Source organism: Mesocricetus auratus, unplaced genomic scaffold, assembly GCF_017639785.1.
Source record: "Mesocricetus auratus isolate SY011 unplaced genomic scaffold, BCM_Maur_2.0 Super-Scaffold_100006, whole genome shotgun sequence".
NCBI classification, from domain to species: Eukaryota; Metazoa; Chordata; class Mammalia; order Rodentia; family Cricetidae; genus Mesocricetus; species Mesocricetus auratus.
In genome coordinates, this window is record NW_024429190.1 from 48366758 (window position 1) to 48392151 (window position 25394).

Here is a 25394-nt window from a genome sequence, read left to right on the forward strand (position 1 = left end):
CATATCTGTATGTCTACAAAGCTGTCGGTCACATTACTAGTGATACTGACTTTAACTCCCTTCAAAGACACATAACGTAATAATATCAAGTATCTTCCAACCTCAGCTGGTGTAGCTGTGATCTTGTAATCCTAGCAGTTCGTCTGATACAGGAGGATCTTGAGTTTAAGGCTCTTTGGGACTACAGAGTACAATGTTTCAAAATGAAAATTATGACAAAACAAAGTTAGAAGGTTATTCCCTACTTAGTGAAAAATGTTCATTAATTCAATGCCCATCTATCCCTGAACTTTAAAAAAAATATGGTGAAAGGATAAAGATATGTAAGCACGTGAGGATGCAGGAGGATTTATAATGAAGTTACATCTATCAGGTGCTAAAATGACTGGAACTCCTCTGGGTTCTATAACCCAACACTGATTCTGTGACTCACACAGAACCATTAGAACGCTGCCCTTTATGTTCACGTTTTTGAAACTGATTTCCAGCTATAATTCCATCATTAACAACAGAAAGAGCAATTGATGGCAACCTTTTGTTGTTCATATTGTAGCTTCTTTCCCCTTCTAGAAAGTGATTCCATTTTCTGCTTCTGTGTATCTAAGTCTTGTTTAAAAAATTGCTTAATAAGTAGAACTTTGTAACTTGTAATTTTTCTTCAGACCTACAGGTGAGTTGCTGTAATATTGTAAAGTATTTCTATATATTTGAATCACCTGTTTGTTAAAACATTCCCGTGTTTGCTTCATCTTTTCCTTGTATACAAAGCTACAATTCACAGACCCAGAGATGCTGGGTAACAAGGAGGGTTCAAGTAGGATACCCAGATCTTCCTGGGAAGGGGAAATAAGAAGAGATTTCCTGGGTGGACTGGGGGCTGGTGGGGATGAGAACACCAGGGATTTGGTGTGAATGAGGTGGGATAGAGTACTGAAAGAGTGGACTGAAAAGGAGATCATGTTAGGATCGGGTATAAATCTGGAGCAAGGAAAACTCCCAGGAATCTACAATATTCTGAGTGAAAAGGGATACATAGTCTGAACTGATGACCTTCTGTGGGCAGGCATGACTACCAATGGAGGGACTTGAATACCCACCCAGCCACAAAACCTTGGACCTACAGTATTTCCAGACTATGGGATGTACTGGGGTAAGGGTGAAACAGAGATTGTAAGTGTGACTCTCCAATGACTGGTCTTGCCTCTGGAGTGAACTCATACTGATACTACCTGAGAACCAGGATCCACAGCCCGGATTGGATGGCCCAGAGACCTAGGACACAAACAAATATGACTGGAGAGGAAAAAATGTCCATGTAATGATGTCTAAGGATATTCTGCTATACTCATAGGTTGGTGCCTACTTCAGTAGTCATCAGAGAGACTTCATCCAGTAATTGATAGAAACAAATGAAGATAACACAGTCAAACATTAGGCCAAGCTCTGTTTTGTGATATTTTGTTTGTGTTTTGCTAAATAAGCCTTGCTTGGAGTCAGAAGGTAGACTTAGCTACTACATTATCATAAATCATGCAGGTCTAGAGGACTGTATACAGAGGAGATAGAATGTGATATGGTGGGGCAGAGAGACAATCTCAGCTCTTTTGGACAAAGAAGTAGGAAGCAACTGTGGATGGTCAGGGGCTTCTCTGATCTTTCAGATATTTATCCAGATAATTGATTCCCAATCTTTTATTGATAAAACTGACTAGGTTAACACTTCAAAGCTCTGGGAATCCTGCTGAAGAGAGGGAAGAAGGATTGTAGAAGCTACAGGGTTCAAGGACATCAAGAAAACCCACAGAATCAACCAACTTGGGTTCAAAGGAGCTCACAGAGACTGAACCACCAACCAGAGAGCATGCATGAGACTGAACTAGGCCCTCTGCACATGTGTAACTTGTTCTTTTTGTGGAACTCCTAGCAGTGGGAGCAGGGGTTATCTCTGATTCTTTTGCTGGCTTTTGGAATCCATTCCTTGCTCTGTCTTAATACAAGTGAGGTGCTTAGTCTTACTACAACTTGCTGTACAATGTTTGTTGAAATCAATGGGAAGCTTGCCCTTTTCTAAATAGAAATGGAGAAGGAGTGGGGGCAAGTAAATGGGAGCTGAGGGAGAGGGACTGGGAGGATAGGAGGGAGGAGAAACTGTGGTCAGCATGGAAAATAAATGAACAAATACACAAGCAAACAAAATTGCATAAGAAGTACAGTTTTGTAACTTGCAACTTTTCTTCAGACCTACAAGTGAGTTGCTGCAATATTCTGAGGCACATATTTATATTTGAATATATTTTAAGTTTTGGGTTTAAATTGAAAAACAGTTGTATTGGGTCTTAGAGAATATGTGAGAAACACATCCCCTTACTTCTCCAGGAAAAAGGTAGAACCTGGGAACAGAAGACAAACATGGTATGTACTCACTCATATATGGATTTTAAACATGGATAAGGAGAGTGCCAGTCTGCACTTCCACTGACAGAGATTCTGGGAAACAGGAAAGAACCTAAAAGTTATACATGGTACCCAAGAGAAGAGAAATGAGGCAAGATCCTCTGAACAGATGGGGAACACGGCGAGGGGTGGGGGGGGAGGGGGACCTGGGAAATAGAGAGGGGGAGAAGTGGAAGAGAGAGTAGGACATGGAGGAATAGGAAGGTCAACTGGGGGAGGTAGGATAGGGGGAAAAGGGAATCATAGGTTAGAAGACAGATCAGGCACCATTGTGACCTCTAGTGATCTAAACGGATGACACCAATTGGCAAGCTAAGCAATAGTGTAGATACTACCTCGAATTCCCATTCCTGATAGTGAACTTGATGTCTATAACTATCCTGGAACCTTCATCCAGTGACTGATGGAAGCAGAGGCAAACACCCACAGTTAAATACTGAACAGAACCCAAGGAAACCAGCGACAGAGAGAGAGGAGCGAAGAGCAAATTGGCAAAGAATGGGCTGGCAAAACCAGCAGAGACAGCTGATCTGAACAGGGGAGAGCTCTTCGACCCCAGACTGATAGCTGGGAGGCCAGCATGGGACCGATCCAGACCCCCTGAATGTGAGAGTCAATGAGGAGGCCTGGGCTACCTATGGGGTCCTGAGCAGTGGATCAGTGTTTATCCCTGGAATACTAACAGTCATCTTGTGTCCATAACACAAAGAGGGTTGCTCTCTCTGTCTGGACTCTTAGGGAAGTGCCTGGACCCTACCCTGAATGAAATGATAGACTCTAGATATCCCCTATGCTGAAGAAATTGGCAATAGGGTGGGAGGATGGGGGGATGGGGGGAGGCGCGGGAGGAGGGGAGGGAGAGGGAACTGGGATTGACATGTAAAACGAGGTATTTAAAATTAAAAAAATTCTAATAAAAATAATAAAAAAGAATCTTGTTATCTTATATTTTGTTTTCTTATAAAAAAATACCAAGTTAAGTCTTACAAACATGCATGGTCTAGTAAAAAGGAAGAGAAAATGGAAAGCTAAATAAACCAGATTTTGTCCGAAGGAGTATCAATGACAATAGCAACAGGAAACACTTGTTTCTAGTACCTTTGATAAGTCTGAAGCAGACACAAAGGAAGATGCTCCATTCTGAGAAGTAATTCTGGGTCTGGATTCATGAAGGTCTAGTGCTCTTCCTGATGCTGATCGCTCACATTCTCTTAAATTTCAGCTGTTCTGGTTTCTGCATTCCCCTCAGATTGTTGTACATGAAGACCTGCACATTTTCCTTTTAGTGAGGTTTTCAGGCACGTTTTCTGCCAATGGGAGTGTTGAAGATAAATGAGCTACTTTGGCTTTTGTAGGCTTATTATTGCAATCTTCTCTTTCAGCCTGCAGACTCTGTGAGAACAAACACCTTGGTGCTATTTCCATGTCAGGTAGCTGAAACGCGTAGAAGAGGATTACTTACCAGAGGTACTGATAGCTGGATGTGTATTATGGTACTTTACTTTGTTTTCCTTTTTTCTCTTCATCTAGAAATGTTTATCTAATTTTTTTGAACAGAAAAACAAATGCTAAGAAAGATTTGGTATTTTGATCTTTGAAAATTGCTAAATAAATAATTAGGTGAGGTTATTGAAGTAAGGCCAAGTCTGGTTATTCTAAGCTGTGGAATTCAGCTACACATTAAAGAAATAATCAGGGCAACTGGATCATATTAGGGTGAACTACAAGTCATGGAACTTGGAAGTTAATTTATTGTCTTAACTCTAAATGACCTGTTTTACATAGAGGCAGAGGAAAAACACATACACTATCAATCCTTATGTACACCGTTCAAGGTTATGTTTTCTACTCTAGCAGTTAACTCCCAAATGAGATACAGAATGACTTTAAATAGATTAATACTTACAAGTAAATGCAAATTCCAGATTTCACTGCTGACCTAGATGCCAAGCAATCAATGTTAATACTGTGTAGACTGGAGTTAGTGTGATGGCTCAGTGAGTAGAGGGGTCAGTTCATAGTGTTGATGACCTGAGTTCAATCTCCAGATCCCACCAAACACAAGAACAAAAGTGAGCTTTGAGAACTATCTTTTGACTTCCACATTAGTGCTGTGGTTTTGCTTACACACACACACACACACACACACACACACATATAGATAGATAAAAAATTAAAAATTATTAAATAGTAAACAGTATGGAGAGAAATGTACCATTTTATTGAATGACTTCTCCTTGACTGGCCAGAATTCAAAGACAGGTTCCTAAAAGATTACAGTAGTCTTTCTATACTCATCTCAATTTGAAGGATTCCAACCAAAAGTTTACGGAACCTAATGCTGCATTTTAATTCTCAGATTCTAATGACCTTATGGTCTTAATGCAGAGTAATAGCATTACTAGCAGACTCATTGTTACTGAAAATCATAAAACAAATATATGAGATGAGACAAAAATATGGTTCACCACTGATAGTGCTGGTCTTAAGCAGAATTAACATTATATTTGTATCACAGACCCTATATAAGGATCAGTGACAGGGCTGTCATGGAAACTGACTGTTTTGTCATTATAATAGTCTCCAGACATCTGGTCCAGGTTAAGCTATCATTGACATGAACATCCATTTGGAAAGATAATATATCTTATCTCTGGCACCTTTATCATTCATGAGTATCTTGAGTCTCCTTAAATAATGCAACATCAAATTAACAATGAGTAACCACAGATCTGTTAGCATTTAGCTTACTTGACAGATGTTGACAGCATTACTGAAATGTAATTATGGTTAGATTATATGGATTTTACAGCCAACTATAAATTACTTGCAGTAATGGTTTCAAGCCTTGAGGTTCAAGAATGGTAGCTGTTTGTTTGTTTTTCCTAAGTGGAATAATTCTTAGATTTCAAGTTTCTACAGATATATTTGAATGTAGCCCAAAGGCATTTGAAATTGGAAAATTATCATGACTCTTCAAACAAACAACATAATTATGTGAGGAAGATATAGCTACAGGGAATTAGTAATGATATTCAATTTCTACATTATTTATTTGTTTATATGTTCTGTCTCAACCACTGAGAGTAATAGATAGCATTGTCCCTGGAAGTAGCAAAATAATACCTGTAGGCTGTAGGTGTGTGCTTTAGCAGGCACCTATAGAATGGAAACAACAGGGCAGAGTAGATGTCACTTTGATGGAATATATGTAGAACTGCTCACTGGTCACTGAGCATCAAACAATAATCACAAAACAGAAGAGAATACTGAACAGAGCTGACTGTGAAAAACTAAAAGAAACTTTCATGTTAAAGGCTATGATATTTCAATAGTCTTCCTCTGGATGGATAAGGAATCTATCACTATGCCCAGAACTTGACAGACCTGTATAGTTATAGGCAAATTATGAGGAAAATATTGTAAGGTAAGGTTAAGAACATAGGCTAGGGGAACAGACTGCTTTAGTCAGAGTGAGATATTTGAATTTGAGAAGTAAAAGAGTTATTGACTTTTAACACTCAAGGCATGTGCATCAAAGTGCGCAAAAGGCTGGGTTATACATAGGAAGGTGCTATAAAATGAAAAACTGTAAATGAATGGATCAAAATTGTCAGCTGGTCATATCTACTGATCATTGATTGCTCATTCTTGTTTGTTTTGGATTTGCTGTAGGTGGTTCGCTTAGCATTTGCAGAACATTTATCCAGGACCTTCTGGCTTTCACAGTTTCCATTGAGAAGTTGGGTGTAATTGGATAGGTCTGCCTTTATACATTACTTGTCCTTTTTCTTTTGCTGTTCTTAATATTTTTTCTTTATTCTGTAAGTTTGGTGTTTTGATTATTATGTGGTGAGGGGACTTCTTTTTGTGGTCCAGTCTATTTGGTATTTTGTAAGCTCCTTGTATTTTCATAGGCATATCCTTTAGGTTGGGGAATTTTTCTTCTATTATTGTGTTGGGTATGTTTTCTGTACCTTTGAGCTGTATTTCTTCACCTTCTTCTATAACTATTATTCTTAGGTTTGACCCTTTCATGGTTCCCCATATTTCCCAGATATTTTGTTAGGCATTTGTTGGACTTGAGATTTTCTTTGGATGATGAATGTATTTCCTCTAGTGAGTCTTCAACACCTGAGATTCTAGAAATGGCAACCAACGTAGTCATCATTCTCATTATAGGGGAAGGGCATCAAAGGCAACCTCTCCACCACTGTCTAGATTCTTAGATGGGTGATCCCTGTGAATCCCCTAATTTGCCCCTGTGCCAGACCTCTCTCCAAACCTATACTGGCTCCCTCTATCAAGGCATCCCCTTTTTTCCCCTCCTCTATTCCTCTCATGTCTTAGTTCTCCTGTTCTCAAAACCCCTCCCCTTCTCCCCATCTACCCTTCCCACCTCCTGCCTTCATCTAGTAGTTGATCCAAGCAGAAACAGGTATCCACAGCTAAACACTCAGCCATACTCATGGAATCCAGTTGCAGAGAGGGAGGAGGGATGAACAAAGGAGCCAAGATGGTGATGGAGAAACCCACAGAAATAGTGGACCTTACCTAGTGAGAGCAAGGAGACCCTAGTCGTAAAGCTGGGGAACCAGCAGCCCTCTGAATGTGGGTGCCAGGAAGGAGGCCAAGGCAGTCTATGGGACCTCCAACAGTGGAGGCAGTGTTTATCCCTAGAGCACAAATGTACTTTGGGAGCCATTTCCCTATGTAGGGATACTATTGCAGTCCAGATACAAGAAATAGGGCCTAGGCCCTCCCCCAAATGTTATCATGGACTTTGATTGTCTCTGTGGAGTGACTCACTATCCTTGGGGAGTGGGTGGAGGGTTGGTTGGGGGGGATCATTGGGAAGCATCAGAGGATGGGAAGGTGAGGGAATGGGGGAATTGATATGTAAGTAACAGTGCTTCTAAAATAAAAAAGAAATTAAAAATAAATAATTAAATAGAGAAAGACCTTGGGCCAAATCAATCACCAATTTATTATCTTCATAACAAGCTAAAATGGATATAGATACTTGTGTTTTTCCTTTTTTTGTCACTGTGAAAAATTAAACCTGTGTGAATGGTTTAATCCAATAATAGTAGATTTCAACACTCAGTTTTTTAATAGACAGGTGATTTGGATGAAAGTATGGGAACATTAGAATTATATGACACCTTACATCAAATGGACATAACATATATCTGCAGAATAATCCACTCAAACACTATGCATGTACTCCTAAGCAGCATTTTCTAAAATAGAGCATACCCTGGGATACAAAGTTAATGTGAGTAAATTCAGAATAAAAATATAAATTGCTCAGTTTGTCTTATCTGACCATAAAAGTGTTAAAACTGAGAGCAAACCAGGCTATGGTAAGAACACAAACTTGTGGAGATTAAACAAGTCTTTCCAGAGGGATCAATGAGTCAGAGAAAAGAAATCAAGAAAGATATTTTAAAAAATGTTCTGGAACTAAATGAAATTAAAGACACCGCACCTATATACCACACCACTCTCTCTCTCTCTCTCTCTCTCTCTCTCTCTCTCTCTCTCTCTCTCTCTCTCTCTCTCTCTCTGGGATGCACTAAAATCAGTCTTCAGAGTGAAATTTATAGCCCTAAGTGACAGAAAAATCTTTGGAAAGAATTCTAGTTTAAGCATTGCTATTTAGTGAATTCAGTTTGTTTCCTCTCTAACTACTGAAATTTAGTTACTCCTGTGGCAGTGTCTGCAGGTAAGGCTCTTAGAAAATGTTTATGTTATTAAGGTGGATTAATCTCTTTATGGCAAGGCTGAGCTTATTACCAAGGTTTAGATGAACAACTTTGAGAATAAATTGTTAACAAAGTGATGATACTTCCAAGTTACATAGTTTGCTTCTGTATCATGTCTGCTTCTCTTATTCTGAGGTGTAATGACACACCCCAAGCCTTCACTTAGAGTCAGCCACTCAATTCTCGGCTTCCTGGCCTTCTAACAACGACTTGAAAGTATCTTTATCCTTTATAAACCACCTGATTTCAACCACTCTACATTACCAACAATAGAAAAAGTGGAGCAAGACAGATGTTGACTAAACGTCACAGGAAGAAAAGCATGGGAGAGGTGGCTGATTTCAATGTATTTTAAAAGAGAAAGCTATGCTTTTTTTCCCATGAAGAAAAAAAATACAGTACATCTGAATGAAATGCACAGTGTTGATTATTTAGGTACTACAACATATAGGATATGAAGATCTATAAAGGTTCCTGCTCTGAAGGAATGGTCTTGAGCTGTGGGGCAACTGAGAGGTGATTGGGTCTTGTGAATTTCACCTAAGCATTTGATTAATTCTTTGACAGCTTCTGAGTAAGATGACGTTAATACGAGGTTGTGGAGAGTGAGAGGTGGGACATAAACAGAGGACTTTCATACTGAGGACCTTCAAAGTCGTACTTTTCTAGAGTTTCTCCATCTACCACTTTCTGTTCTTCAAAAGGTAAGAAAAGAAAACTTCCCTGTCGCCTTTGGTGTGACAAAGCAGACCTTTGGAAAAAAATAAAACCATGCAGTTCACTCCAGCTCTACCCAACCAGTGTCAGAAATGAATTCTATTTCCTGGAGTCTCTGAACTCTGCTAAGTAAATGGAATGGGCTAGTATTTAACAGAAAACATTCAAAAATGAAAGAAATGAGAAAATTCTGATAGTTTTCCTTTTGCCTATTGCTTCATTATCACCATGACTAACTATGAGCTGCTGTCTTACAGCCATGGAACATTCATTGAAGAGGTGTGAGTAATTATACCAGTTTCCCTGCTGACTCACCTGCCTGAAGACTGAAACTTTCACTGTTGTGTTGGATGTGCGGTGGTAGCACTGGGATAATAAAATAAGCCCTGGGTACCCTGAATATTAAATGTTACAGTATCTCATCACTTTCTGTATCTCTTTTGCCAGAGCAAAGTGAGAAGGCTTCTGTCCTATTCAGGCTTGGCTTGGCATCCTGTGGTGGATTATGGCTCAGTTCTCTAGAAAACTGCAATGTTTATCATGTGTGCTTTTCTCTATCCCTTTCCTTACACTCGGCAGCTGAATTCTATACCTTCTATCTTTGAATGTTCATTTCCTCCCATGAGCAGAGTAGTTTCCTGTGGTTTCTATTCATTCTTGTCCTCATGCTGTTTTCTGGAATTGCTTCTCATCTGTCTCTATCCTCCCACCTCTTCTTTCTCTTGGAACTGTACTATTTTATGCACTGAACCCTCTTCAAGTTCTCCCTTTCTAGCATGCCAGCATCTTGCCTAGTTACCTCATTGCACTGGCCCCATGATTTTTACTATCTTCCAGGATTGAGATCAAAGTCTAACAGGCATTAAGCCTCTAAATTAGAACAACAATTGTTGTGAGGAAATGTATTCCAGATGCATTGGGCTGCCTGAGCAATGCATTTTGACTAATGTATGCAAAATTCCCAAGTCGATTAAAATGTTACATTTATGACGCATTTATACTATTCAACTTTTGAGGCATAGTATTATCTTACTTTTAAAACTGTATAGGCTAAAAGGTAATTTGAATAAACCTGATGCGTGGTAAATAATAGGAAAAGAGAACAATTGTATACATATTCATATATTTAAATTTAATACGTTAGTTTGCTTGAGTAGACTAATGTCAATCAGTTCATTGAAGAATATATGATAGTTGATGTTATCCAGCTGAAAATGGAATTTATTTCTCCATAAAAATAAAATATAAAGAAACAGATATATCTCTAATTATGTTTTTTGTTTTCAGGATCTCATTATATAGTTTATGCTAGCTTCAAACTCAAGGCAATCCTGCTGATTTAGCAGCCCGAGTGCTAGGATTAGACGCTTGCAATACCACACCCAGCTCAACTCTGCCTTGTAGCCAAAGCAAATCTGAAAAATTCAGTGCAGCAGTGTACCATGCAGTCATACTTTCAAAGGAAGTTAGCAGGAAAGTGTTACTAAAATCTTGCAACATCTGTAACACAATTAGAGAGTGTGACTTGAGCACTGGAAATGGGAAATGTGTTGTTTGAACAGATGTTGTAGCCATATGAGGAGCTATGCCTACTCACCCACTCACCTGTGTACACATTTATCTCCAAATGGCCAGAGGAAGCCTGTTTGAACAAGCAGAAAATTTCTTTCTAAAAAAGATACACCCAGATTCAAAATAGCTTCTGCCATTTCTACACTAGAGCTTGTATTACTGTAAAGTGAACCAGGGAGAACAACACTGGGTTCCAGGGTCCTTGAAAGATTTAAATACCCTTCTTTTGCGTATCAATTTTCAGAATCTAGATATTGCTTAGGTTGGCTATAGCATTAATATTTTTACTGAAAAATGAATGAGACACAAAAGAAAGCAACTTATTTTTGAAAAGAAATATTAAAAGGCAAATGATTAATTTGTTGCTATTGAATTCACCTCCATTGCATGCTTTGTAGTTTTGTTTTCAAATCTGTACTGTTTACATCACATATTTGATTTTTTTTGTATTCAGGGGAGAAAATGTAACTTGCACCTTGAGTTTATGAAATATACCAGAGACACTACTGCACAGGGAGATGGTACTTTGTTGCCACACTTAGTTCTGATGAAGAAGCTCTATGTCCTAAGGGCATGTCTCAGTATACATACAATTTCATTTTTCAGTACCATTATTTATCACTTGGATGATGCCAAGAATATTAAGAATGCTATTTTCATGTGTGTTCTAAAAACAATCTTAGCTATTACATGTTAAAACTCTCATCAATATTTGACAAAGCAGAAAAGCGTGTGCCAGGATTTACCTTAAATATAATATCAAGGCTGTTTTATGCCAGTTTTTATGTTAACAGTAAGAATGTAATAATTTCAATGATTTTTCTTCATCTTACACATTTTCTGCATTTAGAAGATTTCTAGGGCTTGTGGAGATGGCTCAATAATTAAAGAGTCTGCTGATTCAGCATGAGGACTTAAGTGGGTCTCCAGCATCCACATAAAATGCTGAATGAAATGGCACTTGCCTGTATCCCAAGTGCTGTGGCACAGAGATGGGAGGTTTTCTGGGACTTGCCAGTCTGATAGTCTAGCTGAATTGAGACCAGGATCTTAAAAAAGTAATTTAAAAAGCAATAGAGTAAGTCACCAAGTGTCAGTCTCTGACTTCAACGCACATACACATGTGTGCACACACAAGAATAAATATTATATATTATGTTACATAAAATAAACAAATAATTGCATAAAATAGCGTTTGAAGCCCTGTAAGACATAGTATGTCATTTACCATTTGTGCAAAATAATAATTATAAATATTTTATTTCAATTTTTAATTAGCTTAAAATTAATAGTTTTATTATGATGTTTGAATATTTATTTCCTTCTGGTTGATTCATATGTCAAACATTGAAGCAGCTTTCTGATGCTCACTGGTCTTTATCCACTGATTTCCAAGAGTCTTAAATGTATAAAATCATCATTGCTTATGTTTATGTTGAATCTCTTCTGAAGCCATTTCCTAAGATATGATACATGTGTAATTGTGCTCATTGGGTTTTCCAAGTTACATAGATTTTATATTAATGAAAGGCTTACTAATATCACATTTTTGGAAGTGAAAGCTAGTAAGTATCTAATTAGTATTTAGCAAAACTACCTCTTTGTCAAATGTTGCTGAGTGTAGTCTACAGGCCAGTAATCCTAACACACAGGAGGAATATAGGCCATCTTGGGCTACACAGGGTCAGCTTGTTTGAAAAACATTAATACAAACAAAATAAATAAATATAAATAAGCAAATGTTCTTATTCCTCCAGAATGTCCTTATCTTGGACTTGGTAACATAAAGTAATACTGGGAAAAGTTAAACTGTTGAGGAAGACTTTACTCAATACTGCAACAAATGGAGAGAGAACATCTGAAATCATCCAAGAAATAAAAAAGGTAAGAACTTTTGATTGTGGAGGAACTAATGAAAAACTACTGAAGGAATTTAGAGGCAAGTTTGACCAATGAGGAGATGTGTCCTGTATAATTAACAAAATCAGAAATGAAAAAGGGGCCATAAAAACTGACACTAAGGATATGCAAAGAATCATTGGATCACATTTGAAAACCTGCATTTCACACAATTCAGTAACTTAAAGTAAATAGACAATTTTCGGGATAGGTATCACTTACTATAATTAAATCAAGAACAGATAAGCAATTTAAATAGACCTAAACCCCTAACAAAATAGAAGCAATCATCAAAAGTCCCCCAACCCCCCCAAAAAAAGCCCGGGGTCAGATGGTTTCAGTGCAGAATTCTACCAGAAAGTATAGCTAATACCAAGTCTTCTCAAAGTATTCCACACAATAGAAGCAGAAGGGTCATTGCCAAACTCATTTTACAAGGATTCGATAAACTTGGTACCCAAGTCACACGAAGACACAACTAAGAAAGAGAACTTCAGACCAATATCCCTCATAAACTTTGATGCAAAAATACTCAGTATAATACTGACAAATAAAATCTAAGAACACATCAGAAAAATCATCAACCATGATCAGGTAGGCTTTATCCTGGGTATGCAGGTATGGTTCAACATAGGAAAATCCATCAATTTAACCCACCATATAAACAAACTGAAAATGAAAAATTACATGATCATTTCACTAGATGCTGAAGTCTGTGACAAAATCCAACAAACCTTCATGATAAAGGTCTTGGAAACATCAGGGATAACAGGAACATGCCTAAGCATAATAAAAGCAATATATAGCAAACCAACAGCCAACATGAAACATATGGAGAGAAACACAACACAATTCTTCCAAAATCAGGAACAATACAAGGCTGTCCACTCTCTCCGTGCCTTGGTCTCCTGGAGAAGGGGAAAGGGACAAGATCCCTTGAGATAATTAGGAGCATGGGGGGGTAGGAGAAAGTGATGAGGAGAAGAGGGGAGAGGGGGACATGAGGGAGCAGGAAGTTTGAGTCCATAGAAGAATACTGGAGAGCAAGAAATGAGATACCATAATAGAGGAAACCATTATAGGTTTAAAGAGAAATCTGGCACCAGGGAAATGTCCAGAGATCTACAAGGATGACCCCAACTTATAATCTAACTAACAGTGGAAAGAGTACTTTAAATATCCTTCCCTGAATCAGAGGTTGATGACTATCTTATATGCCATTCTAGAGACTTCATCTAGTGGCTGATGGAAGCAGAAGTCAAAAGAGACAGCTAAATACTGAGCTGAACTCTGGAATCCAGTTGCAGAGAGGGAGGAGTGATGAGCAAAGGGGTCAATACCAGGCTGGAGAAACCCACAGAAACAGCTGACCTGAACAAGTGGGAGCTCATGCAACCCATACTGATAGCTGGGAAACTAGCATAGGAGTGATAAACATCCCCTGATTGTGGATGTCTGTTTGGAGATCTGGTTAATCTATGGGGCCTCTGGTAGTGGATCCGCATTTATCCCTAATACAGGAACGCCATTTGTCAGCCTACTCCAAGTAGAGGGATACTCTCTCAGCCTAGAAACACTGGGGATGTTCTAGGCCCTGCCTCAAATGATATGACAAACTTTGAGTATCCCCCATGGAAGGCCTCACCCTATCTGGGGAGCAGAAAGGGGATGGGATAGGGGGTTAGTGGGTGGCTGAGGAGGAGGGGCGGGAGAGGGTACTGGGATTGATATGTAAAACAAGCTTGTTTCTAATTTAAGTTAAATAAAGGAAAAAAAGAAAATTAAAACAAACAAAAACATAACTAATGGTCATAATTATGTTTCCTAAGTGCCTAATCAATTCTGTACTTGTTGGGGGGAAATCCTGTGCATTTTTCAATAAAGCACTGTTGGGCCAATAGGAATCTAGATAGGTGGGACTAGGAGTCCAGGAGGATTCTGGGAAGGAGAAACACAGAGAGTCAAGATGTAACGTCATGGGGTAGGAAGCCTGGAAAGTTCTCCGGTAAGAGAAATACTTAGATTAACAATTATGGGGTAAATACTTAGGTCAGAGCTAGCCAGTAAGAAACAAGAAAGGCCAACAGCTTCATAATTAATATAGCCTCCTGTGTGTTTATTTGGGACTGATGCGGCTCTAGAACCAGGCTGGCGGGAAGGCTTCTCTCAAAGGAAAAAGCTTCTCTTTACATGTACTAAATTTGGACTTTTGAAGTTTAGATGTTGTTTTTGTACTCTGAATGAGACTTACTTTACTTTTTAATTACTTGAAATTTAATAGTTTTATTTTTATGTAAAAGTAATCATGTGAAGTATATTAAGATATGCAACCTCCTTACCTTAAAAAAATGAGTGGGCTTTGTTTTGTTTGAGACCTGGGTCTTAATAATGGCAATAGACCCATAGAATCTGCAAGAATTTTAAAGATAGAGGCAGAATTCAAAATTAGAAGTTTATCAGGCAAACATATCTGTGCCACAAAGAATTTTCCTCAACCAAGGGCGAAGACTACGCCTATCTGTGGATATAAGGACACAGGGTTTGTTGGTAGATAGCTGGTTATAATTTATAAGGCTTGAAGGTTAATTAAGATTGGCCCCTCCTTCATTTTCAGCAACTTGTAAAGCCAGGAGTAGAAATTCAGAATTCTTATTACTAGTAAAAAAGGATGTGATGTGAACCGTCCAAAGGACTAAAATGATCCTATTCCACCAAAGTTATTTTGCTGAGCAATAAGGCATGCACAGTTCCTTAAAAATAATCCAAATGGGTCTGCCAATCATCTGGGCAGTAAAAAAAATCCCTCCCTCAAGAAACTTAAGTAGGAGGAAGCCTCACTAAAAGTGCAGGTTGGTACGGATTTTCTTTAGTCATTATCCACTCCTCAGGAGTGTGTATCTCTACTCTGTAATGAACTACCTACCTATTACCATACACTGTAAACTGTATTTCTACAAATATAATTCTTTCAGGGAATATCATAGGAACAGAGAGCATAGGCAAGGCCTGAGCATGGCTATGGTAACATTAAGGCTTATACAGTCAACAGAAATCCTCCCTAAGTTTCCCAGGTACAAGGAAAGCATGAAACTTGCCTGCTGGGTTGATGTCATTTCATTAAACTTAACTCATATAAACTGATAAATGATGATGAGATTCATCTGCCTTTGACAGCAAGAGCCTTTGAATCATGGGTGGAACTTAAAATACACTGAAAAATTTGACAAGATCAGATTTTGCTTATTTTATTTGCATCAGACTCCTTTTAGCCTCCAAATCCACATATCACAGTAATTAATGGTTCAGCTAGAACGTTCCAGGAGATTACTAAACTGGGGTGTTCTTAGCAACTTTCTAAGCATAAGACTCTTGTTACAAAACACAAACAAAACCTCAAAATGGGTAGAAGATAATTTATTCTGGAGGCAAACATCAGAGACCATTGACCTAGAAATATAGATTTCCGTGTTCCATTTTAACACTTTGTGAAGAATTTACAGTAATAGAAGCAAGAAAGTCATAAATCAAGACCCTTTCAAATACATTGGTGGAAATATTATGTAGGTGGTTTAGAGCAGTGGTTCTCAACCTGTTGATCACAACAATTGTGGTTGTTTACTTACCATCATTGCTTGACAAATCTACAGGACTCATTCTAGTTCTCCCTCTTTGGGTCCACCTGCCATGTACTTCCTCTGTCCCTTAACGATCCCTTCTGCGGATTCTCAATCAGCCATGGAGGGAAAATGTATTCTCTAAAATGTCTTGGTCATTGTAACTTGCGCTGCTCTTGACTTTCAGTGAACACGATTCAACCCTACCTCTTATAAAGAAAACAGGCAAGCGCTGGGAAAGGGCACCTATTGGAAATAAAAAAAACAAACAAAAAAAACTAGTAGTAAGAAGCAAGGGAGGTATTGTTTCCAGTGTTATTATTTCTGGGAATGATAAATAGAACACTTTCTAGTAGTTGAGAGCTGTTTTCTCACCTGAGATGTGAAGAACAGAAAATAAACGAAAAATAAAGAAATGCAGGAGCAAATCATAGCACTTGTGTTTTGTTTTTCCAAACCAGCAGGCCTACAAGTGAGAATGTGAATGAATTAAAATACTGCAATTATATTGTGAACTGTAAGATAAAAGAAAAAGTAATTCATATATTGTTTCCCTGCCAGTGATTTATTAACAATGTATCCATATTGTGTTCACTTATTTAATATTTATTCCCAAATTTGTTAAATTAAGAGTTTTTGCCAGACATTGGATATGAAATTACTCACAAATTTCTCCTGCCTTCAAGAACTTGGCAAGTTATTTATTCTATTAAGAAAAGATGTTGAGAGAGTGATAAGTGTGAAGAGGGACATAGTGTATGGATGGAGGTTGTTAGAAAAACACGGTAGAAGGAAATGGAGACTCAAGATTTGTAGCCATCAGCCAAAGCTTTTTAGGACAGATAATTATGTGCCTCTACAAGCATTAAGTGGGTTCTATGTGTTCTATGTCTTTAGAGATAATTTTTTGTGGTAGGACAAACATCCTTTGGGTGTTTGCCAAGAGTGGTGTGGCTTGGTCTTGAGACATTGAACTCCCAGCAGCAATGTTTCACGCCAGCAATAGCGTGTTCCTGCCCCTTTACATCCTTTCCAGTGTGAACAGTTATTTGTGTTTTTTATCTTAGCCATTCAAAGAGGTGTAAGATGGAATCTCAAATTATTTTTGATTTGCGTTTCCCTGATGGCTAAAAGTCTTGAATATTTCTTTAAGTGCTTCTCAGACACTTGAGAGTCTTCTGTTAAAAATTCCTTGCTTAGAACTATATGCCATATTCTTAATTTGATTATTTGGTTTGCCAATATTTAGTTTCTTGAGTTTTTTAAAAATATATTTTGGATATTATCCCTTTTTCTGATGTGGAATTGGTGAAAATCCTTTCCCATTTTCTCCAATTGACTGTCCTTTGCCTTACAGAAGCATTTCAGTTTCATGAGATCCTATTTGTTAATTGTTGATCTTAGTGCCTGACCTATTGGTATTCTGTTCATGAAGTTGTTTCCTGTTGCCAATATGTTCATGGCTATTATCCACTTTCTCTTCTTTTAGATTGAATACAATTTTTTTGGTGAGGTCTTTGATACCAATACACTTGAGGGCAAAGTGGTACAGTTACTTAGGATGGCCATTTTTACCATGTTAATCCTACCAGTCCGTGAGCATTGGAACTCTTTCCATCTTCATCCAGCAACTGAAGGGAGCAGATGCAAAGAGCCACAGCTAAACACCAGGTGGGGCCAGAGGAAGCCTGCAGAAGAAGACCCGGAAGGAGAATTATAGGAGTCAGAGGGATTAAAGATACTAGAAGAACATGGCCCACAGAATCAACTAAACAGGGAACATATGGGCTCACAGAGACTGAAGTGACAGACATGAACCCTGCATGGGTCTGAACTAGGTTATCTGCATATATATTTTGATAGTTATCTTGGAATTTTTGAGGGATGCCCAATAGTGGGAGTGTGGGGTAACTTTGACTCTTTTGCCAGGTCTTGGGATCCTTTTCCTCATATTGGTTGCCATGTCCAGCCTTGATATGAGGGCTTGTGCCTCGTCTTATTGTAACGTGTTATGCAATGTTCAGTGGATATCCCTGGGAAGCTTGCATTTTTTTTTTTGCATGGTGGAGGGATGAAAGAGTAGATCTGGAAGAGAGATGGGCAATGTGGGGGAGGGGAAACTGCAGTAATGATATAATATATTAGGGAAAAAAAGAAAGTACCAAATTAAAAACAAACAGGTAAATTGGTAAAGGTTTTGTTAAAAACAGAAACAAAAGCAAAAAATAAATACTGAACAGTATTTGTGTATTTAATTTTATTATTCTTTCTCAGCCATACTTTGAAAGTGTTGGTACCAGTTAACGCTTCTGCTATTCACCGTCTCAACCAGCATGGTGTCAAAACTCCAGTCTCTGCTACTGGGCTCAGCACAGAAACACTGGATGCTGTTCTTTTTTTTTGTTGTTGTTGTTTTTATGAGACAGGGTTTCTCTGTATTGTTTTGGAGGCTGTCGGTCCAGCCCGGCCTCGAACTCACAGAGATTCGCCTGCCTCTGCCTCTCGAGGGCTGGGATTAAAGGCATGCACCATCACCGCCCGGCTGGATGCTGTTCTAGAGGAAAGGATTTAATCTCCAACATCCATATGGTGGCTCTTAATCTTCTGTAATCATAGTTCCATAGGACCTGACACCCTCTTCTAACCACGAAGGCCAACATATGATGCACAGAGTTACATGCAGGCAAAAGCACAACACATAAATAAAATTTAAAAGAAAAACAAATTTAATTTCTTATATTTCAATATTTTCCTCTCCTTATCCTTCAGTAGAGCTGACTATCTCTTCAAGGAGTTAGATACCATTCATGTCCCATCCCCCCCCGTGAACTCCCACTTTGCATATTTAGTGTAATTGAATTGTTTTGGTATTTATTAATACCTTCTGGAGATGTATTGCATGATGAGGAATCATTTTTCTACCATAATTATTTCAAGTTTTCTATATTTTTTAAGTTTTAATTGTAATCTGCCCCATACACAAAAAATTTCATTTACTCATAATTTTCTAAGTGAAGGATTATTCACTGGAAAAGTTGTTACCAGGAGTGAGAAACTGTTACTTATACTAATTTCATATGAAGCATGCATTTTTGTCACAAGCTTCCTCTCCACAGCCCACTGTGGGCTGTTTATTGGAAATATGGAATGACCCTTAACTGGCATTTTAATTGTTCTACAAATAGCAGATCTTCCTTTTAGAGACACTATTCTAAACTTTTGTAAACAGAACCTGTAATACATTCTACTTTCAATTTACTTATTTTAACTGTTTTTTTTTAATGTGCGTATTTATTTTTCTTCCTGGTCGCAGTTTCCCCTCCCTCCACTCCTCCCAGTCCCTTTTCCCAACCTCTACATGTTCCCACTCCCCAATACACTCCTCCATTTCTGTTAGGAAAGGGCAGTTCTCCCATGAGGGTTAACAAAACACGGTGTATCAAATTGCTGTAAGACTAAGCACCTCTCCACATATTAGGCTGGGCAAGGAAACCCAGTGTGAGGATAAGGGTCCCGAAAGCCAGAAAAAGAGTATGAAACAGCCCCTGTTCCAACTCTTGGGAGTCCCACAAGAGGAGGAAGCTACACAATTGCAATCAACACATGTACAGAGTGCGTGGATCAGTCTCATGCAGCCTCCCTTTGTGCGTTCAGCGTCTGTGAGCCCCTTTGAGCACAGGTTACTTGATCTGCGAGTTTTCTTGTGACATCTTTGACCTTTCTGGCTACTACAATATTTCCTCCATGTCTGCAATAGAATTCCACGAACTCTGCCTAATGTTTCACTGTGGGTCCTCATTTATTTCCCTCAGTTGCTTGATGAAGGCCCACTAATGACAATCAGGCTAGGCATCAATCTGTCTGCTTTCTTTTTGCTTATTCAGCCACACTTTTCCTAAAGTTAGGAATTGTTTACTTAATGTGTCTACAATATTTACCAGAGATTTAATTATCTAAATTTATGTATTATTTTGAGCATAACATTATTTACATGTCATAAATATTTGCTTAAAAATATTCTGTTCCCAAGAACTTATGCAAACTTTTGGCAGTACTTTGACACTTGCATTGTTCTATTTTCAAATTCCTTAATATTTTCTCATACTTTTATCAATTTTTACAGTTACTTATTTATAAATTTGGCATACATAATTTTGAGATGTAAAAATGTGTAACACATTTTTGTAGTCTGTATTCTTTAAAGTTAAATTATACCTTTTCTTAAAGTCATGGCTAATAATTCAAACATTTTTGCATCTTATGTATATTTCCCTGTGTTTTATTTTGATGTAGTTTACTGTTGTCTTTATTAAGTGAGTATTTTTTCTATGGATTCAAGAAAATAGTTTCTACTGTTACAACCATTTTCAAAGTTTTTATTTTTATTGTGAAATTTTTGTTCATTTGATGTTTGTCAATTTTCATTTGTGTTTTTACTTCACTATCACTAAAATTTTATAATATACAATTTCAAACTGTTACTGTGTCGTGGGTTATCCAAAAGCCTTATTTTTTATAACACTATTATTAACCTACAATATCCCCAAACATTACAAGGATGTATATAAAACTATTATAAACATTTTATGGGTAAATATTGAATACTTACACTAATTTTAGAGAAAAATGAAGTTTTTATCTTAGTCACAAAGAAATATATGTCAAAATATTTGAGTCTTCATATGTACAGCCTGGGAAATGGGACACAATGGCTTCTTACTATTGTCATTTTTAACATTATCTCTTGACTTCACATTCCAGATTCCCCCCTCCTTTAGCTCTTTGGTTACACATGTGACATAAATTCTCTAAATGAAAAATGGATATCTATTTTACTCAGTTTATCCATCTTAAGCAGATTTTTATGAAGTTTTTGCACTTCCTTTTCTACCAAATATTGCAATACTTTCATAGTAAATAATTGGCTTTCAGAATTGTTTTGCTGTTTCTTTTGTGACACATTTCTGATGTATGTCTTCTATGTGTTAAAATTTTTTTTCTGTTTCCTATGTATCTTTCTCCAGATAATCGTGTTTGCAAAAGATGAGTGAAGTATTGTTATACCACAGGCTCTTTCATGGAGGCTTACCAACCTTCTATCTATCACTCAAAATTGGCCAAACTTCAAACACTGTTCCTCATCAGTAGCATACAATGGATGTACTATTGTGCAGCTTCCAAAGCTGGTTTAGAGAAGATAAAAACATTTCAGTATATGATGACCTTGTCTTTCTTAATAGCAACTATGTAAGAAATGAGAACACCATGAAGGAGAGGCCATGGTAATCCAGAGTTTTCACATATTCTTCATTTTAATATTTTTCTTTTGGAAAATTTCCCGTGTTTTCTCTTTGTTATATAGCTACCTCACTGCTCAGATTCCTCTGTCATTTCACTATTTCTTGGTCGACCTCTTATAGGTCTTTAGTTCTCATTTCTATAAGTGCCATGCTTTCTTTCATATAGTTTTACTTCAAGAAAGATTAGGTCTAATTTTTCCTGGTTACGTGTAAATTTTTCTTGTGTTACTTGTTTGCCTTTGATTTTCCCTTTTTTAATATGGTAATTTTACATAGATATTTCTAACTTACTTCTTAGATTTAAATTAAGGTAGTTCTTATGGGAACAGATAATTTATTCATCTATAAATAATGTAGGGAATGCCTGGAGAACAGGCAAGCATTCAAGCAGTTTGAGCTTCCTTCTGTGGTCTGTGGAAACTTCTTGTCAGCTCTTTTCCTTTGGCCTGATTTGGCTTCCTGTAAGTTGAAAGTCCCAGTGACTCAGAATTAACCTTGATGGGTATGCTATTCTTGCTCTCTCTTCCCTGATACATCCATCTCCTCAGATGATAGAAAATTGGCAGATGAAGATCTTTTTGTACCTTAGAAACTTTTCTCCCTTTGGACACAGAGATAGATCTGCTGGGAAGATAGCTAATTTCTTAATGCAATGTTACCTCTTTGCTATGCTTTAATGTTAAACTGGGCTCAATGATATTTTCAGATATGGACTCAACTCTCCATTATGTGGTCACTTTTTCAACCAAGCAGGAAGGAAAAGGATAAAAATAATCAATCAATAGTATGACAGATTATTGGGAATATTTTTGGTAATACACTATATATTCTCTCTATTTTTCCTTTCATCAATATCTGTCTATCTATCTATCATCTATTTTCTACTTATAAATTATAAAGAATATACACATCATTGGTTGGGTTATCACAGTTTTGTTTTTATTTTTACCAGACAGGGTTTCTCTGTATTGTTTTGGAGGCTTTCAGTCCAACACAGCCTCGAACTCACAGAGATCTGCCTGCCTCTGCCTCCCGAGTGCTGGGATTAAAGGCGTGTGCCACCACCTCCCGGCTGGGTTATCACAGTTTTAATACAAATACACTATATAATAAAAATAATTAAATGAGGTTAAATATTTCTATCTCTTGAACATTACTTATTTATGAATAGAATATGAAAGAAATACCATTATTCGTTCGTTCAGCTTTGTTAAATATCCAGTGCATTAATGGTAACCTAAAATGCAGTAGTAGTAGTACACGAGAACATCTCACTCCTGTATAACAGTCACATATGATTCATGGATTGGCCCTTTTTATTCATGTATCTCCATTATCTCTACCTTTTATTCTGTACTACTATACTCTAAACTTCTGTAACTCTATTTCTTCAGACTCCACATAGAAGTAGGATCATGTTTCCTGTCTTCTCATTCCTAGATTATTTCTTTTAACATAATGATATCCAACTTCATCTGTGTTATCACATATGACAACATGTCATTCTTTTATGGTTGAATAATGTTACAATATATAGATGTAGCAAATTTTTTTATCCATTCATCATCAATTTATGCTCGTTCAGTTTGTTTCCATTTCTGAACAGTTATGGATACTCCAGCAGTGGTTATAGAAAACAGATCTGTCTGTGACATATTCATTTTATGTCCTTTGACTCTCAGTAGTGTGATTTCTATTTTCAACTTTTTGATCAATCTGTGCACTCTTTCATGGTGGCTGAACCAATGATCATTTCCACTTGAAGTATGTAGGGTTTCCTTTTGTCCATAGCCTTGCAAGAAATCATGTCTTGATTTTCTGGTAATAATCCTTATTACTGGAATATAGTTTTGATTTACAGTTTCTTAGTATTAGTATGGATGGACTTGTTTTTCATATAAATATTTGCTATTTGAAGTATGTTACTTATTGCCTTTAATTTGTTTCTTTGCTTTTGTGTTTCTAGTTTTACTTACATATGATAGACATGAATTGTTATGGCAAATGTGTTCTCCTCCTCTGGGAACCATCTCTTCACTTTATGGGTTCTGTCTTGTACAAGTTCTAGTTTGGTATCACCACACTCATCCATTAATATATTTTTTCTGACATTGGTTGACTATATAGATGGTTATATCTTTTCTTGTGGCACAAGAGATATTGCTACCACCATGGTTGTTTTATTTATATCTTTTGGAAATTGAATGTTACCATTAGCCTGCTTAAATTATTCCTTTAACTCCAAATTTCCTGCAAAGTATATTTGTAATATGATCCATCTATTGAGTAGCTTTCCTCATTTTAGGGAAATCTATCCACTGACAAGTCTGTCTAGAGGAAACTACAGGTTCTTTGTTGTAACATTAGAAAGCAACAAAAATTGTAATTGTTAGAGCCTCATAAATGCTCCCAGATATGAATTATATAATCACCTCTCTGATGATTGACTACTATTATAGAGAAACACAAATATGTGTGTCTGAATATTAATTTAGTAGTTAAGATTAGTATATCATTATTGACAATGTATAGAATAAAATTAACTAGAATATGCTGTAGCAACAGAAACAGCAATTTTTATTACTTTTTCTATGACTTATAATTCTTTCAGTTTCTATAGTGGATTGAGCACAACAGAGTTAAGCATCAAAGTCAGTGTGGATAATTTTCGGTTGTTTTTATGAATGAAATCAGATGGAGTCATGAGTTTTCTTGTAGGAGGCAATGGCAAAGGAAAGATTTTAGATTTTTTGAAATAACAATAGTTGATTTTTCTCAAAAACAACAAATATTGGATTTTTGTCTTTTGAGTTTTCAAGGCCTGGATATTTTTCTTTATAACAGGGAGGGTGTTGAATACTCATAGAATGGAGAGACCACAGTCAAGGGAAGCTGAAATCAAATCCTCCAGGTACAGGGTACCATATTGCCCTTCTCAGTACAGAATGATCTGACTGCAAATGCCAATAATACTAAACTTTCTCTAAATATGAAGATGTCCTGTTGGCAGAAACTTCGATGCTGAAATCTGAGACTTGTAAAATGAAGTCCAAATTAAGAGCCACAGTTGTGAAGGATTTTTATTTAATCACCAACTGTTTGTTCCTTTGTCTGTATGCAAAGGTAGCATAAATATCTCACCTTACCTTTTTTAGACAAGCTTTTATTACATAGCAGCACCCAATGGAGTTAGAGAAAATGATGGTTACCACTCATATATCTAATCCTTTAAAATGTCGCACTTGAGAGTTCACAAGTCTTTTTATTGTCCTTTGCCTTATGTGATGAGAACAGTAAAACTTAAAAATACAGCAAAGTGGGGACTCCGTAGCACAGTATTTGCTTCAGTACTAAGTCAGTGCTTGGAAGGGAAGGCTACTGTCTCATTACCAAGAATTTTCTGTGTATACCTTGTCAGTGTGAAGTAAACTACTATTATGAAAATTGGAAAGCTTGTAGTTATGTTTGTTATCTATTTATACACATCAAATTACCCAATAATTTGGTAACTCACAAAAACAAGCATTTATTATGACATATTTTCCAAAGGCCAGGAATCTGGGAGCACATCAACTGAGTGGAGGTGGCTGTGGATCTCCCAAGAAGATGCTGTCAAGTTGTCAGCTGTGGCTGCAATCATTTCAAGGCTTGACTGATGGAGGAGAATCTGCTTATAAGTTCACTCAGGGTTGTTGGCATTCTTTGATTTCCATTGGGTGTTTGCCCAATGCCTCTCTCTTCTTTGCCACATGAAACTCTCTGTAGGCCTTCTGAATAGCATCCTTCTATCACAGATGACTTCTATCAGAGCTAGTGACAAAAAGAGGGAATAAGGAGAATACACACACACACACTCACTCACACACACACACACAGAGAAAGAGAGGGAGAGAGAGAGAGAGAGAGAGAGAGAGAGAGAGAGAGAGAGAGAGAGAGAGAGAGAGAGAGAACAGAGAAGCATGGAGTGCTTTCATAGTTAGTTCTCAGAGATGCTGTGCCAACATTGTGCAATATGTTGTCAGTCATACAGATCTATCTTGGTACAAAGAGATAGGACACGATCACAATCT

The 25394-nt window shown here is 37.3% G+C and overlaps 1 long non-coding RNA gene across 1 annotated transcript; it reads left to right on the plus strand.

Moving 5' to 3' along the window:
- The first annotated feature begins 357 nt into the window (after positions 1-357).
- LOC121140692 lies at positions 358-12379 on the plus strand. The gene is made up of 4 exons (XR_005877618.1): positions 358-670; positions 3837-3921; positions 8790-8926; positions 12269-12379. It is a non-coding gene; the product is annotated as an uncharacterized LOC121140692 (long non-coding RNA).
- The last annotated feature ends 13015 nt before the right edge of the window (positions 12380-25394 follow it).